At 40.2% G+C, this 27,461-nt stretch overlaps 1 pseudogene; it reads left to right on the top strand.

Moving 5' to 3' along the window:
• The first annotated feature begins 352 nt into the window (after positions 1 to 352).
• Positions 353 to 23,087, top strand: LOC138146906 (ubiquilin-4-like; annotated as a pseudogene).
• Positions 23,088 to 27,461: the final 4,374 nt, after the last annotated feature.

The raw sequence follows: 27,461 nt of genomic DNA, 5'->3' as shown, positions 1-27,461 counted from the left end.
CGTTGCTTTGTAGCAGATTCACCTTTCAATAAAGCCATGCGTGAGGTGAAAGGATGATGGCTGGCTGGTCTTAAGAGAGAAAAGATTACCAGACAAATGAGCAAATGGATCAGGCTGATAAAAGTCCAGCCCCAGACTTTCAGGAACTAAGGCCTCATCTCAGATCATCCTTGGTCTGGATGACCAGATCAGTTCCAGGTTCTCCTCAGAGCCTGATCTGTAAACATGTATTGATTGAGACTCAATTGAATCGTGGAAAGAGATAGTACAAAGCCCTGGGCTCAAGTCCCACTTCTTTTGCTAATTAGGTGACTTTTTGAAAGTCACCTTATTTTTCCATGCCCCAACGTCCATGACTGTCAGACGAAACCAGGTTAGTTCTCAGGATAGTTTTGATATGTTACCAGTCAGTCTGTCTGTAAGCACGTATTAAGCACCTACTATGTACCAGAAACTGAGCAAAGCACTGGGGATACAAAGACTGGAGAAAGACAGTCCCTAGCCTCAGAGAGCTTGTAATCTAAAAAGGAAGACAAACATGCAAACAGATACAGACAAACAGACTATATGCAGGATAAATGGAAAATAATTAACAGAAGAGAAGCAATTGGGAAAGGCCTCCTGTAGTAGGTAAGATTTTAGCCAGGACTCAAAAAAAGTCAGGAAAGCCAGAAAGTAGAGATGAGGAGAGACAGCACTCCAGGCATAAAGGGCAGCTAGAGAAAATGTGTAGGACCAAGAGATGGAGGGTCCTGTTCAAACACCAAGGAAGCCAACGTCACTCGACTGAAGAGTTTGGAGGTGAGGCGGGTTAATACGGTAGAGGAAGATTGTAAAGAGGTAGGGAAGTCTAGGTTACATAGAGTTTTGAATGCCAACAATAGAAGATTTTGTTTGAGATTTGGGAGGTGATAGGGAACCTCTGAAGTTTATTGAGCACAGTGGTGACATGGCTGGACCTGCACTTAGGAAAACCATTTTGGTAGTTGAATGGATGATGGACCAGAGTGGGAAAAGATGTATGGTAGGCAGACCAACTAGCAGGCTATTGCAACCCTCCAGGCATGAGGAGATTAGGGCACGTACCAGGGTGGTAGCAGCATCAGGGAAAGGGGTACATTAGAGATATTGCAGAAGTAAAACTGGCACACCTTGGTAGCATAATTCATATGGGAAGGAAGAGTGGTGAGAGATAGTGAGGAGCTGAAGATGATACCTAGGCTGTAATTTGGAGGATGATGGTAGCCTTGGTAATAGTAATCAAGAAGTTTTAAAGGGGGGAGGATTTGGTGGAAAGACAAATTCTGTTTTATACATACTGAGTTTCGGCTATCCAGTCGACATCCAGCTCAAGATGTCTGATAGGCATTTGGAGATGTCAGACCAGAAGTCAGCAGAGAGCTTAGAAGTGGATAGGTAGATTTGAGAATAATCAGCATGAAGGTACTGGGTAGCACAGTGGGTGAAGCCCTGAGCCTGGAGTCAGGAAGACCTGAGCTCAAATCCTTTCTCAGATACTTAATAACTGTGTAACCTTGGGCAAATTACTTAACCTTTGTTTACCTCAGTTTCCTCAACTGTAATATGGGGATAACAACACCACCTACCTCTCAAGTTGTAAGAATATTTGTAAAACACTTAGCACCATGCCTGGTGTATAGTACGTGCTATATAAATGCTATCTATTATTGTTGCTGTTGTTAAATCTGTGAGAGCTGATAAGAACACCATGTGAAGTAAGACATAGGAAGAAGAGAAGACAGCCCAGAACAGAGTCCACTGGGACACCCACAGTTAGCAGGCATGACCCCATGAAGATTCAGCAAAGGAGGCTAAGAAGGAGGGGCCAAATAGATAGAAGGAGAGCCAGGAGAGTGATCCAAAAGCCTAGAGAGAAGGGAATTTCAAGGAGGAGATGGTGATCACAGTGTCAAAGACTGCAGAGAGATCAAGAAGGATAAGAAATGAGAAAACACCGTTGGATCTAACAATTAAGAGATCCTTGGTAACTTTATGAGGAACGGCTTCCATTGAATGATGAGATCAGAAACCAGAATGTAGAGAGCTAAGGAGAAAGGGGGAGAAGTGGAGGCTTCTTTTGAACAGTTTTCTCAAGGAGCTTAGCCACAAATGGCTGAAGAGATATGAGATTGTATTTAATGGAGATCAAGACACAGGTTTTAGATGGAGGACACATGGGTGTGTTTTTAGGGAGTAGGGAATATGCTAGTATATAGGAAGAGATTGAAAACAAATGAAGGAATTGGGATGACAGAGAGAGCTTTCTACTAAATAGCATAGAATTCAGTGGGATCTTTTGTGTATGTAGAGGATTCACCTTGGCAAGGAGTAGGGCCACCTTTCCGTGTGAGACAAGAGTGAAGATATCAGTTCTTAGTATCTTAATATTCTTTTCTACCTCTTGGAAATTTTTGTCTTTATTAAAAACTGTCATAGCCTTTTCATCAATGTGTGTTTGTGTATGTGTTTGTGTGTCTGTGTGTGTTTCAGACGTGTCTTTGTATCCCTAGTTGCCTAGCTGCACACTACCCTGCATGTTGTCAGTGCTTAACAAATATTTTTGGACTAATTGAATGAATGAATTCTTCATTTTAATGCTTAAAATGAAAATGTTTATTTCAATGACCTCTAAAGGATGCTTCCAGTTTTAAATCTATGATCTTAATAACAGAAAGCCCAAGGGAACACTGTATACAGTAACAGCAATATTGTTTTAGGAATGATTTTGAGCACATAAGTTGTATTGTCTCTTATAAATACCCAAATTGGGGCGGCCAGGTGGCTCAGTAAGAGCACCGGCTCCAGTGTTGGGATGACCTGGAGATCGAATCCTGGGCTCAGACACTCAGCACCACACCCAGAAATAACTGGCCGTGTAACCTTGAGCAAGTTACTTAACCCTGATTGCTTAAAAATAAATACCCAAATTAACTAGAAAGAACATATGAAGAAAGACACTATCTGCAACCAGAGAAAGAACTGATAAATAGAAGTATATATAAAATAATTTTACATATATATACATTTTTTGCAGCTCATCTATACCTTTTCATTTTGTGTGACTATTCTCCACATCCTCCTCCCACAAGTCCTCCATAGGGAGGTCATACAATGTGCCATGTCCAAGAAGTTAACCCCCAAAATGTGAAGTTACCAGTATACATATGGATGTAGACATAAACATCTACATACCCTATTTGTTTCTAATGGTAGCCAGCTCTACAGTAGGGTTGGGAGAAGGAAGGAAAAAAAAAGAAATTTTACATGATAATTTTGTTGTATATTTGAAAGGAATAGCAAGTTGTACATAGTAGATTTGCAGTGTCATATACAATCATATTTTGTGTCATACTATGTTATAGAAATGTTTGTTTTATTCCACAAATTAAAAATAAAATTAAAAAACAATAGTAATAGGTAGCATTTATATGGAGCTTCGATGTTTGAAAACTGCTTCACAAAAATTCTCATTTTATCTCATGACATCTCTGGGATAGACAAGAACATTGAGGCAGAAGTTCAGTGGCTTACCAGGGTCTCACAGCTAGTAATTGAGGCTCAGTTTGAACTCAGATCCTCCTCTCTTCACTGCAACACTTCACTGCCTTTAATTCTGTCAGTTAAAAATGTCTCTCAAAAGATTATGGTCATGATATCATCAGATTAAATTTCCCTTCACTTAGGGAGAGTTGATTATAAATACAGAGTGGCAATCACATTAAGGTAACTAAGATTTGTCTTCTGATTAATACTTATATGACTGCATCTATTCAATAACCTTGACATCTAAATTATATATTAGAGTAACTAGAAAAGTATATTCTGTCTGTTCTCATCTGCTGAGTGTGCTTGTCCTCCAGTTTTGTCTCTAATCTCTGTCCTCTACAACATTCAGAAGGTTATAGTAGAATTGTAATCAATTTGTTATCTCCTCTTTATAAGTAGATTGGAACTAAATGCTATTTTAATGAATAATTATCTCATGGGTTGTGATCACCATAGAACAGATTTTCATTGAAAAAGAACACTGATGTAAACACCTTGACCAAATGGTTTCATTTGGCCATTGCTGTTTTATTGCATAAATTTTTATAGATGATCTTCCCTTGGAAGTGAATATCCTAGAGGTTAAGGCTCATCAGAATTATTGATCAGACTCAACCATATACTTGAAAACCTTCAGCTAAGAAAAACAACTTCATTCAGACCTTTAAAAATATAAAAATTAAAGTCATGGTTTTTGTATGCCAAATGATTTTTCTCTACTCCACCACCACCACCATCACACAAATGATCCTTTCCCCTTCAAACATATGAACATGATTCTGCATTTAGAAAAAATACCATGAGCATATTTGTTGTAATGTCAACTTGACTAACATAATGCCCCAAGTATTTCAGTGTTCCAATATGTCAGTTGGAAACACAATCTCACAGAAATACATAATCTCTTCAATGGTCCAAGTTGCAGTTCATCTATGCCTTTTCACTTTGTGTGACTTGTCCACATGCTCCTCCCATAAGTCCTCCGTAGGGAGGTCATACAATGTGGCAAGTCCAAAAAGTTAACCCCTCAAATGTGAAGTTACCAGTATAGCATTCGTGCTGTCCATCTGTTGTTATAATTCTCTTTTACTAAATACCTAGTCCACCTCCTTTTCTGATCTTATCTCCTGGACATATCTCCTAAATGAATTTCTTATTCAACTTCTTGAGCAAAAAAAAAAATCATCGTTAATATACTACTGCTTACTTTGGTCCACCATGCATAAAACATAATCTCATTAAGGGCAGAGACTATTTTGACTTTGATTTTGTGTCCCCACAAAGATATGGCCATGTAATCCTCCTACTCAGTAACCTCCAGGGGACCCCTATTATCTCTAAGATCAAATACAAAAGCCTCTATTTGGCACAAAAACTCAACATAACCTATTCCTCCTTCCCACACCTCTCTAGGCTTCTTATCTCTTATTCTCTGCTATGTAGTCTTCAATCTGGTGACCCTGGCCTCTCTGCTTCCCAATTAAGACACAATCTCTTGGCTCTGGGCATTTTCTCTGCCTATCCCCCAACCCTGGAAGCTGTTCCTCTTCATCTCCATCTCCTGACTTCCCTGCCCTCCTTCAAGTCCCAGTTGAAATTTCTTTAGGAAGTGTTTTCCAACCCCTCTTATTCTAGTATTTTTGTTCTTTTAATTATTTCTTATTTAACCTGTATATAGATTGTACATATTTGTTTTCTTCTCATCTCCCCTAGTAGAACTCCTCAAAGATGGAGACTGTCTTTTGCCATTCCTTATATCCCCAGTTCTTAGAACAATGCCTGGCACATAGTGGGTTCTTAAAAAATATTTATTAACTGACAACCTAGCACTGTGTCTGGTTTGTTTAAACTAAAATAACAGCATGTGCCTCTCCATTGATGTCTGGATCACTAAACACTCAGGTTTTTGGAGATTATAACGTTTCTAGGCATATGACATTCCTAGAAAAATATTGACATTAAAAAGTGATATGGGGTAGGGGTTTGTTTGATTATTTGAGGGGAATATTTGGGGTCTTAGAAAACACTTTGTCAAAAGTACTCTAGCCCACTCTGTATTTCTATACGATGCTTGGCCTACCTCATTGTCCTTCTGTAGTACCTTTTCAAGATATGGGTTTGGTTGAACCACCGGGATGAGTTATCCATCAACTTCAAGTAATATTCCAGGTAATAGGTGTTCTTCATCTGCTCAGCTTTCCCTCTATGGATTGCTAGGCTGAACTCTGTTGAGTGCTTATGGATATTGTTTAGGAGTCTTTGTAGTACTTCAGAGTTTGATGCAATTAGCACATCTGAAAACAGGAACATCTAGAGAACATCACCATCTTTTCCAGTAGAATCTACTCTGGGCTTCCTCCATGACAGTGCCAAGCATGTTGTTATGCCAATGTCTCCTTATCTTATGCCTCACTTGATATTGGTCAAAGAATAGTTCTTCATTCATTCAACAAGAACTCATCAGGTGCTTGCCATATACAAGGAACTGTGTTGGATGCTTAGGATGAAAAACAAATGAAATAGTCCCTACCCTCAAGGAGCTTATATTCTACTGAAGGAAAAGAAAAAATTACATGCATATATGTGTATGTATGAATACACACACATTTATATAATATGCATGTATGTATGTGTGTGTATTTGTCCAGACTTTTAGTTTCATTGATGTAGGGAACTTTTGAACAAAGAAACTAAGATTAACAACTGTTCAGCAACTTATTCTTTAACTATTTCTGGTCCCCCTACTGAATGCCTTTTTAATCAGCTACTGAGCCAGAACTGGGTGTGTAGAAAAATGACTTTCACAGGAGCAACTCATACTTCTTTATAAGGATCATTAGTACTTTTCTCTTTTAAAAAATTTACATTTAGGTAGGTTTGTACACAATGATGTTAAACTCAATTTTTAATTCTTTTAACTCAAAATAAAATGGGTCTTTGAATATTTTAATATTCAGTTCCCTCCCCCCTGCCCCATGTCAAAGGAATATCACTTTCCCAAACTTTTTATCACTTTGCTAAAGTATCTCTGAAGTACTTTTAATTCTTTGACTTTTAGCTCTCTACTTTCTCATGCCTGACAAACAGCCAGTGTTGATTCATCTTTGCACTGATTATGTTAAAAAATTATCCATCCTGGCAGTTTTCCTGTCATCAGAAATGTAGAGGAAATTTAAAAATAAATGGTATAGTTCAAATAAAATTCTGGCACTGGAAAAATATGCTTATGAAAAATAAATGAAAAAATATTATTTGAGCTAGATGGAGCATTGGATGATTAATCAGCAGCTGTCAGCAGTCTCCTGGCTAAAATGAGGCCCTAATGTTAATAACCCAGATGTGAAATGCCAAACATTTCAGTTGTTTTCCCTTATGATTCTTCACGGCAGAAAGAGCAATGAAACCCAGGAGCGACAAAGGTAGATATGGATCTGAGCAACACTTTCAACCATGATCATCAGTACTTTCCTTTCTAAATGGGGAAGTCAGGTCACAGAGGGATAATTTGCAGCATGTGGTGGAGGAAAATAATATTCATTTAGAGGTGACACATCAGGCTAAAAAAAGAAGAGTGGTCATTCAATTTTTTAAAAATAGTATTCATGTTACTCGTTTTTATATCACTTTCAATTCTGAATATATTCCTCCCTTCCCCAAAGATCTGTCCTTGTAATAATAATCACAATGATAATTCAATCATTTTAATTACATAGTATTCAGTTTATTTTTTGTTTTTTCTTCCCATTTACATTGTTGTAAATGTATGTGTGTATATATGTATGTATATATATATATACATATATATGTATTTGTTTTCTTGGTCCTGCTTATTTGACTTTATATTAGTTCATATAATTCTTTACTTGTCTCTCTATATTTTTATATTCTTTATTTCTTATGGTGCAATAAAATTCCATAATATTCACATACTGTATCATAATCTGTTTAGCCATTCCCAGTTTGATAGGTATATCTACTTTGTTTCTAGGTTTTTGGTACTACAAAAATATAGGACCTTTCTTTCTATCTTTGACTCCTTCAGGAAATATTCCCAGTAATGTGATTTTTAGGTCGTAGGGTATGGTTGTTTCAGCCTCTTTCTAGAATAATTCTTAAGTAGCTCAACAGTGCAGTGGATAGAGAGTTGGAGCTAGTGTAAGGAAAATTTAAGTTGAAATGTGACTTCAGAAACTTACTTGTTCCTAAAGAACAACACAAACTGTCCCTGTTGTTACCATAATTTAAAATCCTGGATGATTCAAGCAGTTGACTTCCAGGGAGAAAGAAAGAGAAGTTAAGGCTAATTTCTAATGGACTGCCTATATTTTAGACACTCTATACTGTACACTCAAGGAATTTGTGCTTTATCATTCATTCTACCAGGGGAACCTTCAGCTTCTGCAAGGTTGAATATCATCTGGGCATTATGCTTGTCTCTCTAGATAAATTAATTTGTATTGATTTCCCCATTTGATTTGCAATTGTTGGCAATTACCTCTTTAGAGAAATCACCGCAGCATCTCCACTCCATGTACAACAACATCAACAAAAAAGGAGACAATAGCTTTCCCTGTAATTTGATTCCTATTCTGTCAGGCAAAAACACAACCTAAGTGTATGGTTCCAGAGACTTCTGATGGGTTAATTGCTACATACACTGCATGGGTGCTCTTTATTTACAGTTCTAACATATTAGACCCTGACACTCAGAGAGTCTGCTATAGCCTTGCAGCTGACACCTGGGAAAGAGTCAGGCCTAGAAATCTGATGGCTATGACCCAATATTTGAAAATGGAGTTGGAATCTTTGACCTTTTTTTTTTAAAGGAGTGTACAATCTAGTCATTTTTTTTTAATGTTGTCTAAGTTATTCCTGGTCTATTCGTCATTATTTATTGAAGATTTTCTTCCTGAGCATATGTGTCTTTCAGGATAAAAACAAATTAGAAAAATTAAGTTGGAAGTCATCTAATCCAAACTCCTTTTTTCCCAAATGAGGAAACTAAAGCTCAGAAAAGTTAAGTGACTTAACCAAGGTCATACCAAGGCAATAAGTAGCAGATCTTGGTTCCAAATCCAGGACCTTTGAACCCAAACATATCCACTGTACTGTACTCTCAGTCTTCCTTAATCTTAGTGCCTTCCCTATCAGACTGTCCCCAATCTATCTTCTGTATCTCTTTTCATGTCATATTATCTCCCCCTTTAGACTGTGAGTTCCTTGAGAATGAGGACTGTTTGTTTTTCGCCTTTCTTTGTATCCTCATCATTTAACACAATGCCAGACACGTAGTAGGCACTTAATAAATGTTAGCTGACTGACTACCTGCCTCTCTATAGGTCTTTGGTCTTGTTTCTATTATATTTAAATCTGATGTCCCCCATCACATCGTGTTTTTCCTGAACTGCATCATGCTTGGACCTCCCTGGATGAGGAGTCAGCAATCCACCTGTAAACGGCTGTTGGAAACAGCTTTAGCTTTTTCAAAGGAGCAAAAGTTCCCATGTACTTATTATAGGTGCTCCACCGATGGTACAGACCAGTTCAACAAGTCCCTGTGACCGAAGAGGGAGACTCGGCAGGGACCTGAAGATGGAAAACTAAAGTGACTGATGAGTATTCACTAGTGCAGTGTTTGACCCTGGAGGAATTCTAGCCACCCCTTGGTTTAGCTTTGTTTGATCTACTCAAGATCAGAACTTTTGTAAGAGGCTTCAGTTCCCTTATCTAATGCAAGAATTTCTGATGTTTTTAGCATCCTGGAGCTGTTTGGCAGTCTGCTGAAGCTATATACCCCTTCTCTGAATCATGTCTTTAAATTCATAGTGATGTTTAAAAAGTTCAAGAACATAGTTTCTGGGTAATTAATCATTTTGTTAATAATGCCAGCATTTTATTAATAAAAGGAATGATCATTTAGCTGTCTCTCTCTTGGACCAAAAACACTGATGGTGGTGGGCTCGTGGCTTATGAGAGTTCCAGGGGGTGGCAATCAGCTCTGATTGGTTAACAATTAATTTTAGGTGGACCTATTCTAATGAGGGGTTGGGAGAGTGGCATCATGTCATTCTCTACATCCAGAACACCCACTACCTTGGGCAACCTAGACAGAGAATCTAACTCTGTCCAAATTAGCTTGACTGGAACACAGACAAGACAGGCAGGAATTCATTTTAGATTAGAAGTCTGATCTAGTCAGGTGGAGTAGCAATACCCAGAATGAGGAAAAGGTTAATCCTATCTACCATCAGCCCAGTCCTGGGCTTTAAACAAAGAAATTGGGCCAGGAAAAAGCTTGGGTTTCCCCAATGTTAATAATTGGCTATTAATATGAGAGAGAAATAATCATTTCTCTCATCAAACAAACTTTGTTGTTGTCGAGTCATTTTTCAGTCATGTTCAACTCTTTGTGACCCCATTTTGGGTTTTCTTGGCAAAGATACTAGAGTGGTTTGCCATTTCCTTCTCCAGCTCATTTTGCAGATGAGAAAACTGAGGCAAACAGGGTTAAGTGACTTGCCCAGGATCACACAGCTAGTAAGTGTCTGAAGTCGAATTTGAACTTATGAGGATGTCTTCCTCACCCCAGGTCAGATACTCTATCCACTGGACCACCTAACTGCCCCATAAAACAAATTACAAAAAGATTAAAAGGAAACCAATTATATTGAACTAGTTACCAAAATATATTTTTTAAAACCCAAATTCATAGACCCCAGGTTAAGAACCCCTGTTCTAATGTGTATAAAACCCCACATCCCCTGGTACTATGGGCCAGCTGGCAGTTGGGCAATACCATGATGGTTTGCTTTTTGTGGGCTATTATGTATGCTTCATCATTCCCCTGAACCAGACAAATGTAAAAGACCCAGTAGTTGGTAGTTAATAACATTCACATCTTTTCATATCATCCATTTGTGAAGGAAAGTATTCCATGTGGTTTGGATATCATTCAACAACTTGATAATTAAATCAACTTTGAGAGTGACATTTTCTGTGCTCTTTGAAATCCCAAACTCCTTAAGAAATTTTTTAGACCCAAACAATAAGTAATTCATCTCCTATCCACTAACAGAGTCAATCAACACTGACCTGAATCCTTTAATTTTGTTTCTGCATTTGTCTCCATGTCTCAACCAACCGTTGGACAAAGTCATTTGCTTTTTTCTACACCTGTGAAATGGACCTATAAATTTATATTGCTCCGTGTTTCCCAGGAAGTTTGAGGATAAATGAGATAACAGGTACGTAATAGCATTCACTCTTTAGGGAAAAGACACTATTAAAGTACTATTAAAGTATAAAGATGACAATTCTTAAGCGTCTCTTGTTTTAGTACAGCATTCTCTTTCCTGAAGTGTATGAATCTTACACCAATCATTTTACTCTAACATTTAGAGCCGGGGCTGGCCATACTAGGAAGTCAGAGACAGAATTAAGAATTCTACCTGGTGCGGTAAAGTAGGGCAGTGAGAAGATGGCCCAGAAGAGTCTGACTTAAGGTGAGCAAGTTGTATATATGACCACAGAAGGACATGGGATACTGGCATTTGTATCAATAGGCAGGTCAGGATGGACAAAGAAAAGCATTCATACAGACTGGCTAAGTAAGGTGAAACACCCCTCTCCTAGCACGACTATGCCCACAATTGGAGTGTCCTCAGAAGTGCCACCTCTCCCATATGACTTTTCTAGATATCAGCTAGGAGGCACAATGAGTAAGAACAGTGGAATGGAGTCAAGAAGACTTGAGTTCGAATCTAGCCTTACATGCTTAACTATGTATGTGTGTGACTGGGCAAATCACTTCCCCTTTGTAATCTCTTCAGTTTCCTCCTCTGTATAATAAAGGTAACAACAGCACCTACCTCATAGAATTGTTGTGATGACCAAATGAGATAACACATTACAACACTTTGCAAATCTTATAGCACTATCTAAATGCTAACAATTATTAAATGCTAGATTTAATTTAGAGACCATCAAGTCCAACGTCCCAGAAAAGGCAGCTGAGTTGATTTGACTGGAGCCATACAGTTAGTATCTGAGGCAAGTTTCAAACTCATGTCTTCCTGCCTCCAAATACAGTGCTCTCTGTCTCTTATATCGAGAAGCTGCCAAAATGTTATCCTTGCCATTCACACTTAGAGGATCCTACAGCTAGAAAGAAACTTGTACCTCATTGACTCTAACTCCATTTTATAGATGAGAAAACTGAGGCTTGAAGAGGTTAAATGTGCATTGTCACACAGTTGGTTAAAGGATTTGAACCCAGATCTTCCTGAGCTCCAATGTAGTATTCTGTCCACTATGCCATGCTGCCTCTTTTACCAAAAGGGATGTGTGGGGTTGTAAATTGGGCACCAGAAGAAGGGTGGTACAAAGACAGGATACTAGGACTGCTGACCTGGGGATCAGCCAAGAGAACAAGGTTGTGTTATAGACACAGGATGGCAAAGAACTTCCAGGCTCAAGATGAGAGAACAGCAATTCCACCTCCCCTCCATGGGGACACGTAAGGCACAGCCCCACCAATTATCACACCCCAGTCCTGTCTTTGGAAACAGGTGGCCATTGCCTCAGTATGATTTCACAGAGTGGCTAGGTGGTACACTGAATAGAGCACTGGCCCTGGAGTCAGGAGGACCTGAGTTCAAATCTGGCCTCAGAAATTTAACACTTACTAGCCATGTAACCTTGGGCAAGTCACTTAACCCCAATTGCCCTGCCTTCCCCCCTCCAAAAAGAAAAAGCAAAAATATATTATTTCAGAGTCACCAAGGAAAGCCTCCTTACCGAAATACTTCCCTTGTCTCTCATTGATAGTTTTGTTTTTCGAAAAGGAGAAAAATCCTTGTCACAATTAAAGATACAACCAAAGTGCAAAATGGTTTACTCCAAAGAGCATAGGACTAGAAATTATGAGACTCCTAAAGTCCTAGATTCGTGGATTGTTAGTCAGGGAAAGGCTCTTAGAGATCACTTTCTCTGCATCCCTAATTTTCAGATGAGTAAACTAAAGCTCAGAGCAGCTAAAAGATTTGCCCAAAATTACATAGTTGGTGAGTGGCCAAGCTGAGGCACAAAACCAAATCTCTTGAGTCTTCAAGCAATATTTAAAGCAATCCTTGAGCAAAATCTTAATCCTTTCACTACCTCTCATTAGCTACATGATTTTACACAAGTCACCTATTCTGGGCCTCAGTTTCTTCATCTTGTAAAAATAAGTTTGTTGGACTACATAGTTTCTTATTTCCTTTCCTATTCTTACATTCCATTTTAGGTTTCAAGGTACAAGTGACTACCAAATCATTTCTTGGGAAGGATCAGGGGAATCAACTTGACAGCATGGGGTACCTGAAGGGGCCAGAAAAGTCATGGAGGAAAAGTCGGATAGAAAGAAGATTCAAGAAATGCTTTGAAGATAAATTTTAATTCATTCTTCTTTTTCCTAGGCTTCTTTCTCATGCCATACTTTTAGGTGTCTGGAAGGCAGGGGGTAGAGTGGAGAAAGATTCTTTTAGTACATATCATTCCCACATAAACTCTTTCCTCTTCCCTTTTTTGACACTATCATATCACATCCACTTTTCTGTTAATACCAGTCTAGAAGGAGCAATGAAAATATCTTTGATCTTCAAAGTGATCATCAAGATAAAAAGAATATCTCCACATTATCTCTCTTGTGTTTTCTTCTCCCATTCCGCTGAATTCTGTCAGTATCTTTGTTTCCTACTTTCCCCAGGAATTTGTGCTTGGTTCTCTGCTCTTTAACATTTTTATCAATGACTTCCATAATGGCATGCTTGTCAAATTTGCAGATGAAACACAGCTGGGAAGGATAGCTACCACACTAGATAATGCAGCCAGAAACCAAAAGGTCTTGACAGTTCAGCACCTGGGATGGATCCAATAAGATGAACTTTACTAGAGGTAAACATAAAGTTCTGAACTTGGGTTCCAGTAGACTATGTGTTCAATATGCAATACCCAAGAAAGCTAATACAAACCTGGGCTGTTGGTTTCTGGCTTCTCTCTCTTCCCAGCCATTCTTCACATAGTATCCAAAATCATCTTTTAAAACATTTTGCTCAATACTGAGGAAAATAAAAAACTATGCCAATTGAATCCACTATAGATTTGTGCAACATACTCTCAACTGGGCCTTCATTGTAGTAAAGCAATCTTTGTACCCCTCCATAACTGACTCACTATCTGTAAGGGTTATGGGATTTAAAGATCTTCCATGCCCCATTGGACTTGCTGACGTAGCAGGAAGGGGCAGAGCAAGAGGAAGCGGAAGTCAAACTAGAGTTCCTGTGGTGGCTAGCAGTGGCAGCGACGGCGGCAGCAGCAGCAGAGGCGGCCGCAGTGCGAAGCCCTTTTTGAGTCAGCCAGAATTTCTGCTAAGGACTCCTGCTGAGGACTGCCAGGGCCCGGAGCTCCTGGGAGTGCGCTTCCTGGACGCTGGGTGGATGCTGTGAGTGGGGAGAGGAGGACATTTGCCTGAGGTAGCCTGTTCTGTTTTAAAGGCTTGAGAATGTGGGTGCTTTCTACTTTATCTACCTGTGCCAATTTCATAACTACTCTGTTGGCTTTCACTTTCTGGTTTTGGGACTCAGTCTTTTGGTATTTTAATAAATTTTCTAGCTTATTCCCCCATATGGCAAGCATGATGTATTTTGTGATGGATAATTATATCAGCATATCTGTAATTTCCATAGGCATTGTGAATATGGCATTGCTGATACACTATCCCACTCACCACAGTAGATAATCTAAACCTTTTTTTATCCCTTCTCAGGGTCATCCTTCACTGAACCCCAAATTAACTGGGTAGCTTTCAATCAAAAATTTCCCTTCCTTTGGGCAGAACACCCTCAAGTAAGAGAAGATGAGAGGGGAGGGAAGAGGAGGAGGAGCTGAGTTGCCCAAATGGAACTGGCCAGCTGGGTCCCCATTCAAGCAGCTTGGACTTCTCACAGGTTGTGGTTTTTCCTTCCTTCTCAAAGAGGATCATGACACCAGGGAGGTGAAGACATGACTTGAAACTGACTTTGATTTGAATGAGGGAGGTCTGTGCAAGGTCACCAACCTCACTTTCTCCTCCAGATTAATCTGGGTCCCGTGGCCAGATACTGATCAAGACAACTAGGGATGGCCCAGGATGCAATGGAAGACTTTGACCCTTTTAAGTTAAGGTCTTTTCAAGTTCTCACTTTGAGTGAGGGGATGCACATTCAGTGAATAGATTTATTGTCTAGATTTCTTTCTCAAAGACAAAGCCTTAAACCCAATTCACTCTGGATCCCTGGGACTGGACAACAATAGGTCACCACTTAATGGTTATTTTGGGGCTCTCCTGGCTCAGTGAATGTCAATAGTAACTGTTTCCCTTTTGGCCAGCAACCCTGAAGGTCTTCCCCTCCCAGTCTGATTTTTTTTATTAAAGGGGTCATCCCTTGATTCACTGCTTAAAGAGGCCTATTCACTGAATGGGCATCCCCTCACTTAAAGTGAGCATTGGAAAAGACCTTAGCTTGAAAGGTCCAAGGTCTCCTACTGCATCCTGGGCCATCCCCAAACATCTTGATCAGTATCTGGCCATTGGACCCACTTGGCTCTGGAGGAGAAAGTGAGGCTGATGACTTTGCATACTCTCCTTCACCCAAATCAAAGTCAATTGAAAGTCATGTCATCACCTCTCTGATGTCACGGTCCTCTTTGAGAACAAAGGACAAACCACGACCACAACTTCACTGAAAATAATGTAGTCTATTTGATGAGAGCTCCCTCTTCTTCCCTGATCAGACATCTTCCCCCACCATCTTTCCCTTCACAACTATATCTGATGAAGAGGTGTTTCTTCTATTTACAATGGCAAACTCCTCTACATAAACCTTGGAACCTATCCTTTAATGTCTTCTCTATAATGTCCTCACTATTATCCCCCTTCTCTCTTTAATTTCAAATTTATCCCTGTTCTTACCTCCTGCCTAATAGCAGCATCTCTGGGTCTTCTCCATCTTTGAAAAGCCCTCATTTCTTCTGACCATCTTTGAAAGCAATCATTCATGACCTAGAAAGTCAACTACTCCAGGGGCTGCCACTTCCCCTCCTCTCATCCACTTTCAACACATTTGTGATACGACTTTTGAACTCAACGTTCCATTGAAACCACTCTCTCCAAAGTTATTGATGACCTTTTAATTGCCAAATGTGATAGTCTTTCCACAATCCCTGTCCTTCTTGACTTCTCTGCAGCCTTTGACACTGCTGATCACCATCTCTTACTAGAAGTTCTTTCTTCTCTTTTTGTGACTGTTCTTTCTTGATTCTTCTACTAACTGCTCTTTCTCAGTCTCTTTTGCTGGATCCTCATCTGTGTCTTCATGACTGCTAACCCTGGTTGCCCCTTAGGATTCTGTCCTGGTCCCACTTCTCTTCTCCCTCTGTAGTATCAAAAGTTACTAGCTCCCATGAGTTCAATTATAATATCTATGCAGATGATTCCTAAAGCTATATATCTAACCATAGATTCTCTCCTGAGCTACAGTCTTGCATCAGCACCTGCATTCTGGACATCCCAAACTGTGTGTTCCATGGACATCTCAAGCTCAACACATCCAAAAGGGAATTCATTATTTTTTTTCCTAAACCACCCTCAACCCTCCATCAATTTTTTTAAATTACTGTAGAGGTTACCACCATTTTGCTAGTCACCCAAACTTTCAACCTTCATGTCATGCTTGGAGTCATGTATATAATCTTTTGCCAAGTCTTATTGTTTCTTCATTCATAAGATCTCTAGTATCTTCTCTCTACTCACACAACTACCACCCTAGCACAAACTCTCATCACCTCACACATGGACTATTGACATAATCTTCTATTTGTTTTCTCTGCTTCAAGTCTCTCCCCCTCTACAATTCATCCCCCACAAAGCTGCCCAAATGGTTTTCCCAAAGAAAACTATGAAATCAATTTTAAAATACAAAAATTTCAGTACTAACAATTACCCAGAAGAAATTATGAGAGATTCCATTCAAAATAACTACAAAATCTATAAAATACTCTGGAATTAGGCTACCAATACATACAGAAGATTTACATAAATATAAAATGCTCCTTAATAAAAATAGATGGAAACAAATAATGTAACTATAGCAACCCCTTCCCCCCCCATGCAAATTCATTAAATTTTAATCACTCCCTATTGCCTCTGGGATCATAAAGGCCTCCATTTTGCATTTAAAGCCCCTCATCACCTCATCCATTCCTATTTTTCCAGTCTTCTTAAATATTACTACCCTCTGCATGTTCTACAATCAGCTACTCTGGTCCCTTACTGTTCTTGCTTCATCTCAATATTCTGTGCCTTTTGTGATAGCTAACTTTGATAGACCGGGCTCCTCTCGGCAATGCAAGGCTGTAAGACAACTCCAGAAGACACATGATGGAAAAGGTTATCCACATCCAGAGAAAGAATCATAGAATCTGAATGTATATTGAAGCAAACTATTTGTTCTCTCTCTTTTTTGTTTTATTTTGTTCCTTCTTTCTCATTGATCATCCCATTGGTTTTAATCCTTCTTTACAACTTGACTAAAGTTTAGTGTGAAGGAATTTGTAGAACCTATATAGGATTGCATGCCACCATAGAGGGAGGAAGGAGGGAGGAGGGGGAGGGGGAGAAAATTTGGATCTCAGAAGCTTGTGGAACTAAATGTTGTAAACTAAGAGTAAATAAACAAATAAATATTTTTTTAATTATGTGCTTTTTCATTGGCTGCCCCCATATCTGGAATGAAATTCCTCCTCATCTTCATTTATTCATTTCTTTGCTGCCTTCAAAATTCATCCCACCTTCTGCAGGAGGCCTTTCCTAATCTCCTACCCACCAACCACACACGCGTTGTTGTTGAGTCCTTTTTCAGTCATGTACAACTCTTTGTGACCCCATCTGGGTTTTTCTTGGCAAAAATACAGGAGTGGTTTGCCATTTTCTGTACTAGTTCATTTTACAGATCAGGAAATTGAGACAAACAGGGTGAAATGACTTGCCCAAGATTACACAACTAGTAAGTATCTGAGGTTGGATTTGAACTCAATTCTTCCTAACTCCAGGCCTGGCATTCTATCCACTGTGCCACCTACTTGTCATTGATATGCACACATACATGCTAATGTTTAGCACAATGCCTAGCACATAGTAGGTGCTTAATAAATATTGATTTAACTGAATTGAATAGCGCCTTCCCTTCCCTATAATGCGTTTTTATTTTTCGTATACATCATTTTACAGGTCATCTACCCATTCGAATTGGAACTCCCTGAGAGAAGGGACGTTTGTTGCTGTTGCTGTTGCTGGGGCTGTTGTCATTTTCCCCCTCTCTTTGAATACCCAACACTTAGCAGAGTGCTTGGCATAGTCGTAACAATGTCTTTTGTTTGATGGAATGATTGTAGTTCTTTGTACAATGAAGATTTCTGTAATTTGGGGCCATTCTTTTCATCCTTGACTTCCTTCGAGTATATGCCCAACAACTGAGTCACTGGATCAAAGATTATGGATAGTTTGGTCCTTTTTCTTTCATAATTCTAAATTTATAATCAGAATGTTTGGACAGCTACAATAAGGTGGAATAATGTACTTTCCTTCTCACATCCTTTTCCACAGTGACCTCTAATTTTTTGTAATTTTTTTCTAGTGTTCAGGGTATGAGATAAAGTCTCAGAACTGACTTAGTTTGCCTTTCTCTCATTGTTAGTAGGCTGGAGCTTTTTCAAAATGTTCATTTATTGTTTGTAATTCTCCACATCCTTTGACTATTGAGGAAAGGCTTTTGGTTTTTTTATGTGTGTCAATTCTTCAATAGATCTTGGATTTCAACATATCAATAATATTTAGTGCAAATATTTTCTCCACTTCGTAGTTTTTCTTCTTGTTCTATCTTCATTGATTTTATTCATCCAAGACCTTTTTAAGTTCATATAATCAATTTTTTAATTTGTTTTTAATGATTTCCTCTATCCCAATTTTAGTTAAGAATTCTCCCTCTAGTCATCGTTGTGAAAAGTACCTCCCCTCATTTTCCGCTAAATGTACTATGAAATGGCCTTTTTCATTTAAGTCACATAGCCGTGTTGAGTTCACTAGGGGATAGAGTGTAAAAATGTTGGTCCAACGCAAATTTCTGCCAAATTTTCCAGTTTTCCCATTAGACCTTGCTGAAAAGGAAGTCCTTCCCTCACTGCTTTATTTGGGGGGGGGGGGCATCAAACACTGGGTTGCAGTTTGCAATTGTTGCATTTTATTACTTATCTAGTGTGTTCACAGATCTAGTTTTATCTATCTTTTGTTCTTTCAAATGAATTTTGTTAGTGTTTTGTCTAATTCTACAAATTATCTCATGTAATTATGCAATTGGAGACAGCTAGACAGTTCAGTGGATAGAGTATTGAGCCTGGAGTCTGGAAGACCTGAGTTCAAATTCCGCCTCAGACACTTACTAGCTATGTGACCATGGGCATGTCATTTAACCTCAGTTTCCTTAACTATGAAATGGGAATAATAATGGCACCTACCTCCCAGAATTTTTGTGAGAATCAAATGACATAATATTTGTAAAGCTCTTAGCACAGTACCCAGAACATAGCAGTTGTTACATAAGTGTTAATTATTATTATTACCATTATTAAATTTAACTAGCAGGCAGTTAGATGGCACAGTGGATAGAGTACCAGGCCTGGAGTCAGGAAAACTCATCTTCCTGAGTTCAAATCTGGCCTCAGACAGTGGTGTGATACTGTGTGGCCCTGGGCAAGTCACTTAACCTTGTTTGCTTCAGTTTTCTCATCTGCAAAATGAGCTGAAGAAGAAAATATCAAACTACTCCAGTATCTTTGCCAAGAAAACTCCAAAAAGGGTCAAGAAGAGTCAGACATGAAAAATGACTCAATAACACCAATTTGATGAGCATAGCGCTAAATTAAACTAACTAAAGTTAGTGTAGTCTCAGCTTTTTAAAATATTAGTAAGGGGGGTGGGGGCAGATAGATAGTGTAGTGAATGGAGTACTGGCCCTAGAGCCAGGAGGACCTGAGTTCAAATTTGACCTCAAACCCTTGACACATACTAGCTGTGTGACCTTGGGCAAGTCACTTAACCCCAATTGCATCACCAAAAATAAATAAATAAATATCAGTAAAGTCTAACCATGAGCAGTTAGATATTTCTACAATTATTTGTTTCCGCTCATTTTCTTAGTGTTTTATGTTTATATAATCCTCCTACATGTATTCATAGGCTAATTCCAGGCTATTTTATGGATTTTGTAGGTATTTTGGATAGAACCTCTCTTTATCATTTCTTCTGGAAAATCATTAGTACTATCTAGAAATACTGATATTTGTGAATTTATTTTGTGCCCTGCTACCTTACTGAAACTACTAATTATCTCAATTAGCATCATAGATCCAGAGTTAAAAAGGACTTTAGACACCTTCAAGTCCAGCTTCCTTCATTTTATACATGGGAAAGCTGAAGCATATGAAGGCTAAATAACTTGTCCAAGATCACACAGCTAATAATTGTCCAAGTCAGGATCTGAACCCAGGTCTGACACAGGGCTGAATGTCTTATCCACTAAGTCACACTGTTGATCTCTGAGGTTTTCTAAGTAGACCATTCCATCATCTGTAAATAGGAATAATTTTTGCCTCCTCTTTGCTGACATCTATACCTTTGATTTTGTTCTGTTATATTAAAGCTAGGATTTTGGAAACTGAATCAGTAATAACCAGGAGAGGGTTAACTTGGCATTGAAAGCCCTTCACAATTTGGTTTCAGGTAGTCTTTCCAGGCTTAATTCTTATGATCCCCCTTTATGCACTCTGTGTTCCAGTCATATTTGCTTACTTGCTGTTCCCCAATCTTGGCATTCCAATTCATACCACCATGTTTTTGCCTGGGCTTTGTATCCCACCCCAGTATATCCCACTCTCTCCTCATTTCTAACATCCTTCAAGGTTCTATACACATGTCACCTCCTGCAAAAAGCCCCTGCCAATCTGTTGAGTTAATGCTTTCTCTGTTTTTATACTATCATGTGTATCTGTGCCTACATGTACATTGTAATCCCTTCCTTCCATAAGCACCCTTACCTCAGGAGAATAGAAGCTCCTTAAAACAGAGACTGTTTTTTCCTCTTTTTCTTTATCCCCAGAACAAACCACAGCATTTTGCACAGACTATGTGCCTTTGACAAATGTTAATAGACAAAATTGGATAAAACTACCCTCGGCAGATTGGCCTTGTTTTTAAGCACACAAATGTGTTCTCATTTTCTTTCTTCTTCAGTCTTCTTTTCTGTAATCTTAGAGAACAGGTAAAAGAATTGCTGAACTCCCTCATTTCCTCCCAAAAGCACATGCTCACATATACACAGTCTACCACTACCACCAGGAGGTCTTCTATCAAGGGTTCTCAGAATCCATTTGCTTCTTTTCATTCAATACCAGTGTTCCTAAATAAAGTAGGGTCAATTTATACAGTGCAAGGACATTGAGCTTAATTGACCCCTGAAGTTTCTAGAACATTCTGCAGTAAAATTCTTACCAAAAGGAAAAGTGAATGGCTCGCCAAAGTAGCTATAGAACAACCTTCATCAACCAGCTTCTCATCTTGGACATTTTCATTCAAGTCCACCTACTATGTACCAGACACTGTGCTAAGTGCTTTTGTACCAATGTTATTTGTTCCTCACAACCCTTTGAGGTAGGTGCTATTCTCCCCATTTTATAGTTAAGGTAACTGAGGCAAACAAAAGTTAAGTGACTTACCCACTATCACACAGCTAGTAAGTATCTGAGGCTGGATTTGAACAAAGGTCTTCCTGACACCAGGCTCAGTACTCTGTCCACTGTACCACCTAGCTGCCTCTATAGGTCCTTAATAAATGTTTAATGTTGACTGGCCAAGAACAAATTCAGAACCTTCCTTAATTGATTTTTCTCCACCTTTGGCTTCTGGGATTGGTTCATCAAGATCTGTTTAGTAAGAAAGTGACAAATGGAGATTATTCTCACTAATTATAGCTCAGTCATAGACTGCTTCAGGCTTCAGTGGTTGGCTATTTATTTTCTGTGAGCTGGAATTCAGCATAGTGATGTGTACCAGGTAACTAGCTGCTTTAACTCACACAGGCCTCTGGATATCATCCTACTGACAAATTTCTAGGCAGTCTAAACTTTGGCTCAGCCAACTTCTTGGAGCTACAGCGGCAGAAGCAGGCAACTGATTTCCATCCCTGAGATGCTCTCCCAGATCATGGAGAACCCTCTTGGCCAAGGCGTGATGTTCAACCCTGACCTAATCCACCACATGTTCATGGCCAACCCACAGGTGTAGCAGCTAATAGAGAGGAATCCAGAGATCAATCAACCACATGCTCAATAACCCAGAGTTAATAAGACAGACTACGGAATTGACTCAAAACCCTGCCATGATGCAAGAGATGATGCATAATCAGGACTGATCCCTGAGCAACCCAGAAAGCATCCCTGGGGGCTACAATACCATGTAGCATGTACAGAGACATACAGGAACTCATGTTCAGTGCTGCTCAGAAATAGTTCAGTGACAATCCATTCCCCTCTTTGGTGGGGAATTCTGACAGCTCCCTCCCAATGTCGCTGGACTAAGAACCGGAAGTCCCTCTCTACGTCTTGGAACCCCTCAGTCCCCACCTCCCAGGCCCCAGGGCCCACAAGGAAGGCACCAGAGGTTCAGGGACCATCCAGGTGCACCCAGCAGTTTCCAGGCCCTTTGGGATCAATGCAGCTAGCCTGAGGTCAGGGATAATGAATAGCCCTCTCCAGCAAGTTTCAAAGAATCCTCAGCTAATGCAAAATATGATCTCTGCCCCATACATGCTAAGTATGATGCAGACACTTGCCCAGAATTCCAACTTTGCTGCTTAGATGATGGTGAATGTCCACCTGTTTGCAGGCACACTGCCCCCTCCTCCCAGCTGCAGGAACAGCTCCAGCTTCAGCTCCTGGTCTGTCTACAGCAGATGCAGAACCTAGGCTCCCTGTGCCTCACCAACCCCGTGCAGGCACTGCTACGGATCTAACAGGGGCTGCAGATGCTGCAGACCGAGGCCCCAGGACTGGTGCCCAGCATTGGCAACTTGAGGATGCCCCAAATCCCACCTCCCACTGCTGGAGGTAGCAGCAACCCCACAGATCCCATCACTTCCCCACCCATCTCAGCTAGTGCCTCTCCAGCAGGGGACACAACCAGTCTCCAGCAGCAGCTGATTCAACAGATGATCCAGCTTTTTGCCAGAGGGGGAAACTCCTTGGTGCAGACACCAGAATTTTGATTACAGCAACAGCAGGAAAAGCTCAGTCACAGGCTTCATTAATTGAGAGGCTAACCTGCAGACCCTGATGCTACAGGTGGGGATATTAGTGCAGCAACTGCAAGACGGCTGGGTTCTCAGCCCTCCTAATCCCCGAGTCCACTCCCCGCTCCCAGCCCACCCCAGTGCCCATACACACATGCACAACTGCACACTGACCTCCCTACATCATTTGGTTCCTTTGACAGCTCCCCCTCCTCTCCACCTCCTTTCCTGTGATTCCATCCCCGCCTCTCACTAGTCTTCAAGTCTCTTCAAACAGCAGGGGTGGGGGCAGGTGGGACATGGCAGCCTACCCCCATAGATCTGTCTTGAGTTTCTTGGTTCTAATTGTACATCTTTCCCCCATTCTGCCCCTGCCTGACCTTTGGCAGAGATATTTAAGCAATTTTAACTTTTATTTGAGTTTCCGACTCCATCCCTGACTATCCTTCACATTCTCCATAACTTATTATTAAGGAAACTGAGTCCAGGATGACCTGATTGACTTAATTTATCAGGGGACATTGGTCTGCTCCTTCAAGTGATTATGGAATCTTTTAATATATAATTCTGGTGATACCCCAGCTCCCTTACTAGTGCCCTCTCATGAGACACTCTCCACCAGCCCCATCTCCCTTCCCTCCCTAATGAAGGTTTGTGAGTTTCTGTGCTTCCAAACAGGAAAGGTCAGGTGAAGTCAACAGTTAGTTTGTTTAAGATACCCCTGCCCTGTTTTCTGTTCTCCCAGTATATCCTCCTATTCTGAACACCCTTTGTGTGTACAGACCTCTCATGGGCTCTGTTGCGAGAAAGGAAAGGAAAAATTGTTTCCCCATTTGGAGAGGGAGATGGCTTACTCTTTCAGGACACACACAAGGTGGGATGATCCTGCCAGATGAGGATCTAGATATCAGTATTGCAGATACAGAGTGGGGTCTTTTGTTGGGGGCAATGAGGCTTCCTAGAAGAGAGAATGAGTGTCCCAATTACGGGGACAGGTCAGAATGGGAAGAGCCAGAAACTAGAAAAAAAGATAGCCCTAGGAGCAAATTGTAGTTTGCTAGATTGGGATGGAGAGAATCTAGGAGAAGGGATTTACAAATCCTTATTAGGGATTGGAATTAGAAAGGAGAGACGGTAATTCTCAATACCCAGTGGTCCCTGTTGACTACATAAGCCCCAAGCACAGAATATTGATGTCCTTCCTCTTTATCATGCTCCTCCCAGACACAAATACATTTTCCATGTGCTAAAGACCACCAGGGTCATGTCCAGGTCTGATGTGACCAGTACCTTTAACCCCTCTTCCCCCTCCCAGAACTAGGCTTTGTCCCTCAGAAGGAACTGAGATTACTTCCTGGCCCCTCAGGAATGTTGTAAAAGGGAGGGTTCTATGTTCTAGTTTCAAAATCATCTCCCCCAAAGAGAAATGGGCTTTTGCCAGTCTGGGGGTGGATGGGAGTAGCTGATATGCAGAAGTCTTGATGCTAAATAAGGACAAACATGCCCCTTTGAAAAGGGGCAAGGATATCATCCAGCCATCCCCTCCCATACATACACATACACACAAATACATAATCACCTCTGGATACTGTTAAGTGCTTTGAGATCATAGGATAGAAGAGGGATGGGGGAACTCAGCCTCTGAATGCTGAGTCTAGATTTTTCTTACCTCTGTGTTCATTCGCTCCTCTAAGTTCTTCCTTTGGTCCTATATGCATAAAACCCCTATTTGAAGGAGGTGGTGATGATGAAGTTATTTTCTGAGCTGAGGCTGGAAATCATGATAGTAGAGAATAGGAGCCTCATCCCTACCCCACCCCTTCAATAGAATATAAAGAAATGGCATTACCTTTGCCATGAAAAAAATAATAATTATGATGATGATGATGAGAATGAGTCTATAGGCTCCACCAGACTGTCAAAACTGTCCATGACACTGAAAAAAGGTCAAGAATCCCTGTCCGAATCTTCACTATATTTTTATGTGAAAGAAAGAAGCCAAGACAAAAGTGTAGGGACACACTGTAACTGGACTCCAATGCAGTGATGTCATTTTGGTCCTCTTCAAGAACAAAGGACAACAACTAACCAAACAAACAACCCTGTGAAGTAACCAAATAAAAACCTAACAAGCTGGAATACCAGACGGCAACCAACATGGTCAATGGATTAAAAAAAAATCACTCCATGTGAGAATACGTGGAAGGAAATAGAGCTATTTAGTTTGAAAAAAGTCAGTAGATTGGACATGGTAGCTGTCTTAAAGCCAGTCAGTCAATCCACAAGTATTTATCACACACTTACGATGTGCCGGGTATGGTGCTAGATACTAGGGATACATAGAAAGGCACACGATCCCTGCTTTCAAAGAACTCAGAGTCTGATGGGGAGACATCAAAACCCTTGTGTACACACAAAATATGGAAAAGGTAAATCGGAGGTAACCTAGGGTGTGCTGGCACTGAGGAAAACCAAAAGTGGGGTTTTAGCTGAGCCTTTAAAGAAGCCAGAGAAGCCAAGAAGCAGCACTAAGGAGGGCAAGCATGATAGCCATGGGGAACAACCAGTGGAAATTACTTATTTTTAAAGGCCTGTCATATGGAAGAAAGCACAATCATTTTTTCTGATCACAGAAGGAACAACTGCAAATAACAAGTTTTGGAGATATAAACTTCAACTCAACATAAGGAAAAACTTCCTAGCAATTAAAATTATCCCCCAAATGGAATGTATTGTCTCCAGATAGAATGCATTCCATAGCAGGGAAGGCCTGCAAATGTAGTCTGAACAACCATTTAGCACGGATGACATAAAAGACATTTTGCAGATGAAAAAACAGAAAATGTTGATCAGCTTGCCCAAGGTTATCTGGCCAGTTGGGGAAAAGGTAGGAATACAACACAGATCTAAATCTTCATACTACTTAGACGTGATACCAAAATGCCTTCATATTAGAGACTTTTTAAAAAGCAACTTCAGGGATGCCTTGTCTAGCTAACTCCAAGGTCTACGATCTTGAACATGGAAATTTATGATTCATCATGATGATTCAAAGGTTCTGAAAGATCATTAGTCATCCAAGAATGACTCCATTATAGTCAATGCACTGTCTTAGGAAAATGGACAAATCCATATTCAAAAGGTTTTCCAAGTTTGGATTAAGGTGAGGTTTCTAAGTAAATTCTGAAAAAATAAAATAAAATGAAGTTTCTTCTTAAGGAAACAAGAACATTTAATATATCAGAAAAAAAAACAAGATTTTAGTGTTTGCTGCATTTTTCATGTAGAAATAGTATGACATAATGAATGGAGTGTTAGGCTTAGAGTCAGGCAGCCTTGAGTTAATTCCTGTGGCTGATACCATTTATTTTAGTCATTTTTCAGTCACTTTTGCCTCTTCGTGATCCCATTTGGGGTTTTCTTGGCCAAGATACTGGAGTGGTCTACTGTTTCCTCATTTAACAGGTGAGGAAACTGAGGCAAATAGAGTTCAGTGACTTGCCCAGGGTCACATAGCTAATATGTGTCTGAGGTCGAATTTGAACTCAGGTCCTCCTGACTACAAGGCTGGTACTTTTTCCACTTTGCCACCTACCGGCCACCTATCTGCCCCCTATAACATGGAATATATCATGGGTTGAACTTGACCCCAAAGAATAGCTATGAGAAGGTCCCACCCTCTTTTTTTTGCAGAGCTGGGGGATAGAGAGAAACTATAGAGTGTCAGACTTCTTAAATGCCTTGGCTAGTTCAGCTGGATCTTAATTTTGTTTCTCTTTGAGCATGCCCAAATCATCTAAAATGGAGGGATCAGCTTCTGGGAGAAAACATTGTACATTCCATTACTACATGGGTAAGAGTAGTCTCTTTGATTCACTGAAAAGCTGGAATGGACTGCATCTATAGAAACCATGAGACCCGAACACACTGTCTCTTTCTCTTTCCTACAACATCCAGAGGGGGTGAAGATCATATTCACCCACCATGCAGATGCCATGAACTGAAGGCAGGAGGGAAAGCTATCTTTCCCTGTGGCCTCAAGGAATGGGCTTAGGGTTAGAGTTTTGTTTTCTTCTGTTTTCTTTGCCCTTTTCAGTTCTAGGAGCAAGACATGAAATTACCCACTGGCTCCCTGGAGTTTGAGCCATGATGGTCTTGGAGGCAAGATTCTGGGCTGGACGTTCAGCCAACCTGATCAGTAGGGAAGTCCTGAAAAGTCAGGGTGCCAGAGACTCAAGGCCAAGGGGAGCTTTGGAAGTGAAGCTTAGTGGGCCTGTGCTACTTAGAGAATGAGCAGGGCAGCTAGGTGGTACAGTGGATAGAGCTCTGATCCTGAAGTCAGGAGGACCTGCATTCAAATTCAGACTCAGGTGTTTACTAATTGTGTGACCATGGGCAAGTCACTTAACCCTGATTGACAAAGAAAGAAAGAGAGGAAGGAAGGAAGGAAGGAAGGAAGGAAGGAAGGAAGGAAGGAAG

The sequence above is a fragment of the Petaurus breviceps genome, unplaced genomic scaffold (genome assembly GCF_028583685.1).
Source record: "Petaurus breviceps papuanus isolate PSGF00001 unplaced genomic scaffold, PetGlider_PUasm1.0 90775, whole genome shotgun sequence".
Classification (NCBI taxonomy): Eukaryota; Metazoa; Chordata; class Mammalia; order Diprotodontia; family Petauridae; genus Petaurus; species Petaurus breviceps.
This window is presented reverse-complemented; position numbering and strand designations above follow the sequence as displayed.